This window comes from Amblyomma maculatum, chromosome 6 (genome assembly GCF_055883805.1).
Source record: "Amblyomma maculatum isolate TAMU_Amacu chromosome 6, ASM5588380v1, whole genome shotgun sequence".
Taxonomy (NCBI): Eukaryota; Metazoa; Arthropoda; class Arachnida; order Ixodida; family Ixodidae; genus Amblyomma; species Amblyomma maculatum.
The window spans coordinates 19,401,151-19,413,419 of NC_139349.1; the positions used below are offsets into that span (position 1 = coordinate 19,401,151).

Here is a 12,269-nt window from a genome sequence, read left to right on the forward strand (position 1 = left end):
TTCTCGAGTTCGCTAGATTGGCAAACGTTTTTCATTAATATTTAAATACCCACTTTTTTCTTTTAAAAGCACCCTTGTGTACTGAGGCAATAACAAAACGTTTAAAAAAAAAGTCTGACTTTTCGAAGCTCTTTGGAACGCGTGTTGGCCCTGCACAAGTAAAGGCCGAAACAATTAAGAAGTAGGTTTTTCTGACATCAAGTTCACTGGCAGTTTTACATTTTAGGTGCAGTATTTGCAAGGAAACTGTGATACTATTTGCATGGGGCGTACATTAGGCAGGAGAAGGGAGTGCCTTTGGAAAGGTTGTCTGAAATAGAAAAGTCGGCTATGTCGCTTTAGAAACTTTCGCCATGCTTTCCTTTCTCAACTGATGCTTACAAAAACGACCAAGCAGAATTAATAATTATTGCCGTAATGTAGAGCTAAAGGAAATATATTCAATAGATGGTCAGACCAAAATGCTGCCAATGAATATTCGCCTAAAAGCAAGAAAACGGTTCTCCATTTTTTTTTTTGCTCCATCACTTACACTCACTTGCCAGCGTTCAGGATAATGTTAAAACGAGTTCTCGTTTTATTATAGGACTGTTGCTTTTATGTCGCTTTCTTCAGCAAAACTTTAGTCCGGCGTATCCGAGATTTAAAACTTTACGCTTGCATATGCTGTAAGGACTCATAACCAACCACCTTATGTTGGCCCCATGTGGATATATCTTAACTGGATTTGTTCGTTTTGAAATGCTCTTCTGCTAAAAAGGAAGGACTCACTCTTCCGGTCTCCAATGTTGTATCTCTTTAGGCCTATCAGATTCTTGCATGCTAAGCACGCCAGCTACATCTTCGTGAGTGTGGTGAGCGCCTCAGGTTCCTACGCTCTGTAAACCAAGGCAAAAAGTTTTGAAAGATGAGAAAAGATAACTTTGGCTCGCATGTCAATTACTGTGCGCGTAACGTCTTATGACAGTCACTGAAACAGTCGTAGTTTTCTTTGGGAAGTAGATCTGAGCGAAACGTGACGAAATACTTTAATGGCGAAGTCTGCCGGCAGCTTGACGCCTCCGGAATTCCAACCGGCTTTCTTCGAAGCACAGAGCGACACACGGCCTGAAGCAACGGCACAACACACCGACTGCTATTCAGCGTTGAGGGCCACGGACCACTGTGCTTCATTGCGTTCTTTGTTGTCTTAATTTTTTTGCCTTCTCGTGTATTTTTCATTGAGCCATCAATATTTGAGAGGGAACGTGCGACGATTGCCGATGGGGTAACGGCTTCTTCACGCAATTGAGCTAGCTCCCCGCTCATGCGGATCTCGTTTTTTCAAGAGGTGCTCGGAAACGCCTCTCTGAGTCATGTTTACAGCCTTAGGTTCAAGTAGAAATAAAGGAATCAGCCAAGAAAAGCAACTGCGTTTGTTTACTCAGACGAAGACAGTCTGCCTTTTTCGGAGCATCCGTCTGATCACGTCACGCCCCGAAACAGTGTTTCAACTTTCCCTGTGCGGCTGCCAGGAGCGAAACTCATTATCGATGTGACGGCTTCGTTAAGTACATTAATCAGTGTGCTTCCTGAGTGTGCTAATTGAAACTGACCTTTGTACCTTGTATTTTTTACCTTTTTACTTTATGTACCCTTATACCTTGGAAATTAGAAAACCCTCCAACAATTGTCGCAATTTTACAGCATTATTGAATTTTGCATCTGTTAGGCTTATTACTTTCCCTGAATGACTGCTGAAGTGCACTCAATGCTTGACAGTCTGTGTGCACCGGAAACTGGGATATATTTTGCGCGGTACGACCAATGACACTTTAGCTCATTGAACTAAATCAGCAGATACGATCGTATTGTTACGTGTCGATAAGCGAGAAGATGGCACAACATGGCGACATTTGCGAACGATGATTTAATGGCTGACCTAGGGGGATGGCTCCTTTTGCGCCACTGCCGATCTTCTTCGCAATATTTCCCGGGGCCACAGAGCGATTGTCCTGGTTGGTACGCTGAAGTCGAAAGAATGATAGAACAGAATAATTTCCTTGCCACCACGATGACTGATACTTGGGCCTGGGTGGTCCGCATTTCGCCACTTAACCATCTGCCATCAAATCATCCATAGGGCCAATGGCTCGAGGTGCCATCGGACGGCTTGGGCGGGGGTTGCGTGTTCGTGTCCTTCGGGTCATTCCGGTCTTTGGCCTAGTCTCGGCTCTGATCTGCTGGTCTCTGGGACTTGTGTTCAGACCCGGGCTGAGGGCTGTGCGGCGGTAGTTGCGACTGGTCGGGACTGGGCAGCAAGAGCTGGGGTGGAGCTGCGTGGCGACAGCGACGGGCTTTCGACCGATGGTCCCGGCTTACGGATGGCGTCGATGCTCCAAGGTGAGGATGAGGAGGATGTACCCCGCACCTTCACCAAAATGTTATGTGGCGACAAGCGCGAAGACAGTAGAACATGACGAAAGGGTGGATTATGATTTAATGGCTGACCTACCTCGAGGGCTCCTCCTGCGCCACTGCCGATCATCTTCTTCGCAACAATATATTACAGAAGCGAAGTATGCAGTGTTTATAAAACAGAATAATCGAGCATAATGAGGACTTCCTTTATACAGGAATCTTAGAGTCCGCAATTAGTTTGGCAATTCATCTTTTACTCGGAGCAGGGCGTTTTTGTTATTGCACTGGACTTGAAGTTTTCCGTGGCCTGCTGTTATGCACAGGGTATCTTATATTATCCTTCGTGTGGAATAACTACTTTGAGGCTTTCAAATCACAAGCATTGAGCACATTCGAAATATTCTCAAGGCTGCCACAGATTATCAACATCATCATCATCGGCCTGATTATACCCACTGCAGGGCGAAGGCCTCTCCCATATCTCTCCACTTAACCCGGTTCTGTGCTAGCTGCATCCACTTGACCCCTGCGAACTTCTTAATCTCATCCGCCCACCTAACTTTCTGCCGCCCCCTGCTACGCTTTCCTTCCCTTGGAATCCAGTTTGTTACCCTCAGCGACCATCGGTTATCCTCTCTTCGCACTACATGTCCTGCCCATGTCCATTTCTTCTTCATAATTTCCACTAGAATGTCGTTAACTTGAGTTATTTCTCTGACCCACTCTGCACGCTTTCTATCTCTTAATGTTACCCCTACCATATTTCGTTCCATAGCCCTCTGGGTTGTCCTCAACTTAAGTAGAACTCTCTTGGTTAGCCTCCACGTTTCAGCCCCATAGGTGAGTACAGGCAAGATGCAACTGTTGTATACTTTCCTCTTGAGCGATACCGGTAAGCTGCTAGTCATAATCTGCGAGTACTTGCCAAATGCGCTCCATCCCAATCTTATTCTTCTTGTTATTTCCTTTTCATGGTCCGGATCTGCGGTTACTACCTGTCCTAAGTAGATATATTCGCCTACTACTTCCAGTATTTCGCTACCTAATGTAAACTCCTGTTCCTTCCCGAGGCTGTTGAACATTACCTTAGTCTTCTGCATATTGATTTTCAAGCCTACCTTTCTACTTTTCCTGTCTAGGTCATCAATCATTATTTGCAGTTCATCTCCCGAGTTGCTTAGCAAGGCAATGTCATCAGCAAATCGCAGATTACTGAGGTATTCTCCATCAAGCCTTATCCCTAACTGCTCCCATTCCAAGTCTCTGAATACTTCCTCTAAACAAGCTGTGAATAGTACTGGGGAGATTGTGTCTCCTTGCCTAACACCTTTCTTTATGGGAATTTTGTTGCTTTCTTTATGCAGAACTATGGTTGCTGTGCAGCCACTATATATATCTTCCAGCACTTTCACGTACGGCTCGTCTACCCCCTGATTTCGCAATGCGTGCATCACCGCCGAGGTTTCAACTGAGTCAAATGCTTTTTCGTAATCAATGAATGCTATGTATAAGGGCTGGTTATATTCCGAGCATTTTTCTATCACCTGATTGATGGTATGGATATGATCGATAGTAGAGTACCGTTTCCGAAACCCTGCTTGATCCTTTGCTTGATTGCAGTCTAAGGTTGTCCTTATTTTATTAGCGATTACCTTAGTAAATACCTTATACGTAACAGACAGTAAGCTGATTGGTCTGTAATTTTTAAGGTCCTTAGAGTCCCCTTTCTTGTGAATGAGGATAATGTTTGCATTCTTCCATGGTTCCGGTACCGTCGATGACACCAGGCACTGCGTATACAGGGTGGCCAGTTTTTCTAGCACGATATCCCCCCCGTCCTTCAGCAAATCTGTAGTTATCTGATCCTCTCCAGCTGATTTCCCCCTTTTCATAGTTTCTAGTGCTTTCTTGACCTCGTCCTTCGTCACTGGTGGAACGTCTGACTGTTTTTCCCTACCGCCAATCTCATTACGGTCCTGACTACTTTGGCTACTGTAGAGATCTGTATAGAACTCCTCGGCTACTTTGACTATCTTGTCCATATTAGTGATGACGTTGCCCGCCTTGTCCCTTATCGCATACATCTGGTTTTTGCCTATGCCCAATTTCTTCTTTACCGCTTTAAGGCTTCCCCCGTTCTTTACAGCATGCTCAATTTTCTCCATGTTATACTTCCTTATATCGGCCACCTTGCGCTTATTGATTAGCTTTGATATCTCGGCCAATTCGATCTCGTCTGTTGGATTGGAAGCTTTCATACTCTGGCGTTTCTTAATCAAATCTTTCGTCTCCTTAGACAGCTTACCGGTATCCTCTCTAACTATCCTACCGCCTACTTCTACCGCGCACTCAGTAATGATATCTCTGAAATTATTGTTCCTTGCCTCCAGGGTAATGTCGCCATCCTCAGTTAGAGCTGAACACCTATTCTGTAGCGAGATCCTGAACTCTTCTGCCCTCCCCCTCACCGCTAATTCGTTGATGGGTTTCTTTCTTACTAATCTATTGCGTTCCTTCTTCAGATTTAGGCTAATTCGGGACCTCACCATCCTGTGGTCACTACATCGAACTTTCCCGATTACCTCTACATCCTGCACAATGGCGGGGGTTGAACACATTATGAAGTCGATTTCATTTTTAGTCTCTCCGTTAGGACTTTTCCATGTCCATTTTCGGTTCTTCCGTTTGCTGAAGAAGGTATTCATGATTCGTAAGTTATTGCGCTCTGCAAACTCAACTAGTAACTCCCCCCTGCTATTCCTAGAGCCAATGCCATAGTCACCTACTGCCTTGCCTCCTGCCTGTTTTTTCCCTACCTTGGCACTGAAGTCGCCCATTAGTACAGTATACTGCGTCTTTACTTTTCGCATTGCCGATTCTACATCTTCATAGAAGCTTTCAACTGCCTGGTCATCATAACTACATGTAGGTGCATAGGCCTGTACAACCTTCAGTTTATACCGCTTATTAAGCCTAATTACGATGCCTGCAACCCTCTCATTAATACTATAGAATTCATCTATATTACCCGCTGTATACTTATTGACAAGGAAACCTACTCCTAGTTGTCGCCTCTCTGGTAAACCTCGATAACACAGTACATGCCCATCCTTCAGTACAGTATATGCCTCATTCGGCCTCCTAACCTCACTAAGCCCTATGACATCCCATTTCATGCCCTCTAGTTCCTCTAACAGCACTGCTAAACTAGCTTCACTAGCTAGGGTTCTAGCATTAAACGTTGCCAGGGTCAGTTTCCAATGGCGGCCTGTCCAGCGGAGCCAGGCTTTCTTAGCACCCCCTGCTGCGTCATAGGTCTGACCGCCGCCGTGGTCAGTTGTTCCGCAGCCGCTGGTGACTGAGGGCCGGGGTTTTATGGAGCTTATCATAGGAGGTTGTGGCCAATTACTGCACCAGGGTGGCCAACTCCTGTTCTGGTGAGGGAGTGCGTTGCCGGAGGTGTTCACCGGCATCAGGTCGCACCCCAAACCTGTATATGCAATTCCATCGACACGCGGATTTTTTTTTTCTTTTTTTTTTGTCATCCGGTGGAGAATTGCGCGGCACCGGGATTTGAACCCCGGTCCTCTTGCATGCGAGGCGGATGTTCTACTGCTACGCCACCGCTGCAGCTGATTGTCAACATATTCTCTTTCTGTTCTCTTTCTGTTCTTCTGCACTTTCATTTTGTCCTCGACGCAGGTTACCAACGCAAGCAAAAAAACTGCCATTGGTTGTCCCTGTTTGGAAGACAGGTAAGCCACTGGCAGTTAAGAGTAATCGTTCACCTATTCGCGACATCTCATTTCTTTGAAATACTTCTTTATTGATTTTGGAGCGCTTAGGAAGCACTGTCTACTCCCACTGATGGAGTTAAATATCACACTAGTGCCACTACAAACTAATCTTTTTACACAAATGTCTATTATGATCATGCTAAGTATTTTAAGCCTAAAATAGATCTTAGCAACTCAATAAGATTTAGGCTACTATTGATACGGTGGCTGTATTGATTAGGGTGAAATTGATGTGTTATTGCTGGTGTGAAATACTTGACGTTACTGCGCCGCCTAGCTAAAACTCAGGAATGACTTTATTGCTCGAATGCTAAGGCGCCACTTCTCTCTCATCCCATTCCCCTTTAGTCGTAATCGTCCATTTGGGTGGCAAATGGTCACAAAAAGCAGGTATGTTGGGGCCCCGAAACTCAGAAATGTAATTGCTGTTCTAAAGGATATGGTATTCGATGTTATCAGGTGGTCCAGGTCGCCAGGTGAAACGCCATAGGGCGGAGCGAAAGTCTCGAGCGGCAGTGGCTGACTGCGTCCGAGTTATGGTAATGATGGACGTAATAGTCTATGAAGCGTAACTACCGGAAGCATGTAATGACGGGATACGCATAAGGACGACGAGGGTACTAGTAGTAGATGCCGCTAGGAGGAAAAAGGCGTTTGAGAAGCAAATGATGCACAGAAAGCTTCGCCCTTGCACGTACAGTGGTGGTGGTGAGGTGGGCAAGATCTCATGGAAAGGACACATGCGTCTGCGACGCATTACGAAACGTTGCTTCATGTAGCAGAGGCCTTGAATCAGGTTATGAAGTCACGAACGGTGCTGGCCGTCTATCTGGGTCCAGCTCAAGCAACTGAAGCAATTTTGAGCCGACACGGGCGTAAAAAGCTGGGCCGCATCGATTAAGAGATCAGTGTTGTGGCACCCGCGCTTGTCGTGCATTTCCTGCGCCGTCCAAGGCACTCTATGCAGAGACTAGCAGGCTGTGTGGAGGCACTGTTGCTGAAAATGGTTTCTCTCATAGATTGCGCCTGAAGGCTGCGTAGCACGATAAGATGTGTATGAAAACAAGTTTGCGCAAAACAGGACGCACAGAAGAGAGGCAGACCGGACGAAGTGCGTCTTCCTGTCTGCCTTTTTTGTGTCGATCTTGTATGGCGCTAATCGGTTTTCATACAGTACGCAACAACTAGCCAATCAGCAAGCTTTGTTTCGATAGGAGGTGCACGGTAGGAACTAGAGTAGGACCTATACAAGTCCGCTGGCATCCTCGATTAGCTGTATTATATATGACCCAGTCGAGTCGCTGCTTATGCCTACCAAGAGCGAATCAAATATCTTTCTTCCTATTCGTAGAAAGTGTGCGCCACCAGAATCCCGCTAAACAAATCATTCTAAAATGAACAATGTTCTCAAGCTTTTAAATACTTTGGTTAACCGGTACGAAGCCGTAGTTTCATTGCTTGACAACTTTAAAAATTGGACTCACTGCGTCTCCGCTCAGCATGCTGCCTCGAGCGACCAGGACGAGATTAAAAGTGCAGCGCCGCGGCCTACTTTGGCCCATCGCTGCATTTATATGGCTGCTCAAAAATGGAGTGCAGGGATGATCTCGGCTAATCTTGGCTAATCACGGAGGCCATATGGATCCCACATAGCCTTTACCCTTCTCCTCTGCTTGGGTGCAGTTCTAGATTTTGTTTTGCCCATAAGTAGCTAGAGGCAAATTTTTCCTGAAACATGACTCAAAGATCATGAGTTGATATACTAACCCTGTAAACTGTTGTAGGGAAAAACCCCAAGATAGATTACACTTGTAATAAGAGACTAATTACTGATAAACATGAGTGTTTATCTTATAGCGAGTTTGTTCTACCTTCGGTTATTTACGCTGAAACATTGATCAAACGCTATTCCTGTCTGGAGTTGATTAATTCCCTCTCGCCCTACAATACGATTTGTATTTTTCTTCAGCGGCAAAATTTATGTGAAAGCTGTAGCCTTTGTTTATAGGCGTATAGCTGCGCTCGGTTAGATCCTAAACACTGGCGCTGTGCTGCGAACTGGGCGCCTATTACTGTGAGTACATAAACTGTAACTCCGTTTAGGGCAGCGGCGCCTTCGCTTGTGCTTTAATGTTGTGCAGAATGATGTGTTTTGTGTAAATATATCAGGCACACAATTGCCATCCGCAAACGTTTTCTGCGCGTAGTTCTTATCTGACATTTAAAAACAGAGTATTTAAAAACAGAGTATATATGTTTATAGTCCTTATAGATTATTCACCCTCCCTAAGGCTTTGCATAGTACCCATCTCGCATCCCTACTTTTCCCATTGTTAGAAATAGGCTCATATCTTTTTCTAGAACGTTGACACTTTCGGCACGAATATGTGAGCTTCAGAAAGGTTAGCTCAGCAACGTACCTTCACCGTTTCACCAAAGCATACGGATGGAACAGCCTCCGCGTTTCCAAAGCGACAAGAGAGCCACGCATTCTTGACAGCTACTCCAAGTCTACGGTACAGTTTTTCTAGAAATGTAAGAACCGAACATAACCTGGAAATCTCCGTGGCAACGCAGTGGCGTACTTCATTTCGGAAGCAAATTACTGCTGCATGTTTCGGAGAAAATATTCCGGGAAATCCTTCGCGCGAGTTTCGCGGTGATGAACGATGAGTTATTTTACCTGAATCCTAACTTCTTGAAAAAGCAGAAATTTTGACAGGTGCACAGGCACATTAATGCTAAGGCACTTGTAATATGTAAGACAAAGTACACATATATGCGACGAAAAAAGATACCCGAGGCCTTTAGAGAATCACAATACGAGCTCAGACACTGCTTCTTTCTTTATGTTTAGAATCTGTAGTGTGTGCGATGCCTTTCAGCTGCTGGGTTATATGCCGTAACCTCCATACGCATTTGCTTCACGTTTGAGTCGTCTAATAAACGTTTTTCTTTTTTTTTTTTTATTGCAGTTCCGCCGTAGTCTCACTCGAATGATGAAAGGGATATCGAAAAGATCAAACAAAGAGAACATTTGCAAAGTGATCTTTTGTATTCCTTGAAATAAGAACTTTCACAACGAATGATTCATGAGCCTGCGTCCGGGAATCGCATTCACACTGTTCCGGCTAAGCAGCGATTCTTTCTTCTTTCTTTCAAACGAAGGTTGTTTCTCAAGCCCAGCACACTCTTCTTTATCTGATATAATTTACTGTTTCGTCCTCGTTCAGTTTGTTTGTTGCTTTTTTTTCGGGTATTGAGGATATTACCTCCAGCCTGCATGACTACACATTGTTTTGTTACTTTCCTTTATGCGGCAAAGTTCCCTGCGGAATATAGAGCGCCGTGTGTCTTGCCTCTATACAAAGAAACGAGAACAACTACACAGTAGTACTCGAGACTCAAGAAATATGACGAGAAAACGCTATTCGGGTCAATTTACAATAACTTAACCCTTCCGGGTGAGAATTCCTCATGGAAGTGGTCTTTTTCTTTTTGGCAGACATTTACATAGGCTTATGGTAAAATACTGCGTTCGAAGTTTGAATGCTTTTACTCTGCAGTCTCTTTCTGGTTGCCATGTTGAAATACAATTTAACCGTGATTCCAAGCACTCTACCAATGAAAAGATTAACGGACGCATGATTAGTGGGGTAATAGGCCTCTTTATGTTCTTGGCTATGCTTTTATTTTCACGTTCGAATTCTGAACGTAAGACTGTATACGTTCCTTGCCTTTGTATATTTTCGTACAAATTTGTAAGTCTTAATATTGTTACGGACGACAAGGAAGAAGAAGCGGGCAGTGGCGCGGGCAGGAGCGCTCGCGCTAGGCCTGCGAACATTCATTAAACGTCATCTACCATCGTCATCGGTAATGTTCTGCCTCCTGTCTTCATCGGCTTGCCGCTTCGTAACATTTGGTTGGAGGTGCGGCGTACGACATCCCCATCCTCGCCTTGGAGCATCGAGGCCATCTTCAAGCCGGGACCATCACCGAGGGCCCAGGGACATCGCCGAGCAGCTTCGCCCCAGCCCTTCAAGCCCAGACCTGAACAACTACCACCGCCCAGCCCCCAGCCCGGACCTGAAGACAAGGAGAACAGACATACCAATCAGAACCGAGATGAAGGACCCGAATGACCCAAAGGAACCGATGGACACGAACACGCAACCCCCGCCCAAGCTGCCCGACGTGACCTCGAGCCATCAGTCCCATGGACTCTGGTGACGGATGGTTGACAGCTCCAAGGGAGGCGGATCACCCACGCATCAGACATCGTACCGGCAAGCCATTCTATTCTTACTTCTTCCTCTTCTTCTTCAAGCATCCAGACACGCCCATCATCATGCCATAAAATCATTAACATCGCTAAACTTCCTCGTCCACGATCGGGACGATCGCTCGGTGGCCCCGGGTCATGTTACGGACGACAAGGAAGAAGAAGCGGACAGTGGCGCGGGCAGGAGCGCTCGCGCTATGCCCGCGAACATTCATTAAACGTCATCTACCATCGTCATCGGTCATGTTCCGTCTCCTATCTTCATCGGCTTGCCGCTTCGTAACAATATTATTCTTAAATATTCGACTAAATTTCTGGGAACACACCTAATTGTGAATAATGAGGAAATAACTTAGGGTTTTGCAATGGGGACCAAACGGCTACAAAGGAAAGCTATACAGGCATAACTTTCCTATTTTGCCGAACGGCGGAGCTTAGATGGATGGCAATGAGTAGTTCCTCCTTTACTGCTAACCCACTCTACCTTGGGAAATTCCCCTATATATTTGACAAATTCAAGGTACGGATGCTGTGTGATAAAAATGTAGCAGGATCGTGCGATGACCGTATGACATGTGCCAAAACAATGTGAAGGGAAATCTTTCCTGTCAAATATAAATGGCTTTAAATGTATAATGCTCGCGTTGAAATTATTTACCTTATTTAACCGTATAAGTTCGCGTGAAGTGACGTCACTTGTCACCACCGACTACTGTGTGCCCGGCCATGTCACCGGCCAATTACCAGTGCCAAGAGACACTCTCGGGTGGAAGACGATGATGCATGCTTTCGAAGTTGATAGGATTGACATAGATATAAAGCCCTGATTTAAACAAGCTGTGCGAACGTGCTTTTGTGGCCTAGGGCCAGTTTGTCTAAATCGCGACCACAGTGTTCAGAAAGGCTTGATTTCGATATTACCACTTCTCCTGTTTATAGACCAAGACTAATTTGACAACGGCTGTCAATTCGGTATCACACGTTGTTTTGTAACGTCACAGAAACCGCCGACCAATGAGTACCCGGCCATGTAACCTCCCAACTACAACCTGTCAGACGCATAATCAAAGGTCAAAGGTCAAGGTTTCAGGCATACTTCCCGTTTTCCTTACCTTATCCCATGAAGTAATGCTTTTGCTGTAAATAAACATTGCTGTTAAGATCTCCAAAGTTACTTCTACATTTAGCAAGATCGTCCTGCAGGCTTGCGACAGGCGTCTTAAACACTTCAATATTTATTTGAATTCGTATTTTATAGTCTAAGCAAGTACGTTGATCATATTTATGTTTTAATAGCTGCATGGGTTTTTAAGTAGTGCTTGTGCTTCGTTTTTGTCCTTTGGTTTTAAAAGCGCGTTCTATCGCATGCGTTCTACATCATGATTAATCAAAGAATGAATTGCTAACGCTGTGCGAGCTGTCAGCAACTCCGCTTCCATAATCTTATGTCACGTAACTTATAAATATTCGATTCTATGCGGAAGTTCTAAAGCAATATGTGCTGCCATATGCAGTGCTGCCGATAACGCATGTCAGGGGTGAACGTGATTCTCGTGTTTGGGGAGGAAAATGTGCTCTTCATGCATCGCTGAGTTTCCAACACCCTTTGTGCAATCTGAGTCACCTCTAACGAGGCCTTTCCAAGATTGATGGTCCTTTTGACGCTAGGATGATACGCCGTGGGCCTCGGTTCTCAGATTCCTGGTTTGCTGGGTGTTGAAAGCGACAGCACGGAGTCCCTGCGTGCGACATTACACTCGACAGCGTGCACAGAAGCAAGGAAAAGC

At 45.2% G+C, this 12,269-nt stretch overlaps 1 long non-coding RNA gene across 1 annotated transcript in view; it reads left to right on the forward strand.

The window, feature by feature from the left end:
- Positions 1–9,551, forward strand: part of LOC146185189 (uncharacterized) — a 91,559-nt gene extending 82,008 nt beyond the window's left edge. The window contains exons 3-5 of the long non-coding RNA XR_014707777.1: positions 2,247–2,382; positions 6,103–6,155; positions 9,173–9,551. This is a non-coding gene — a long non-coding RNA (uncharacterized LOC146185189). The remainder of the gene's footprint in view (positions 1–2,246; positions 2,383–6,102; positions 6,156–9,172) is intronic.
- Positions 9,552–12,269: the final 2,718 nt, after the last annotated feature.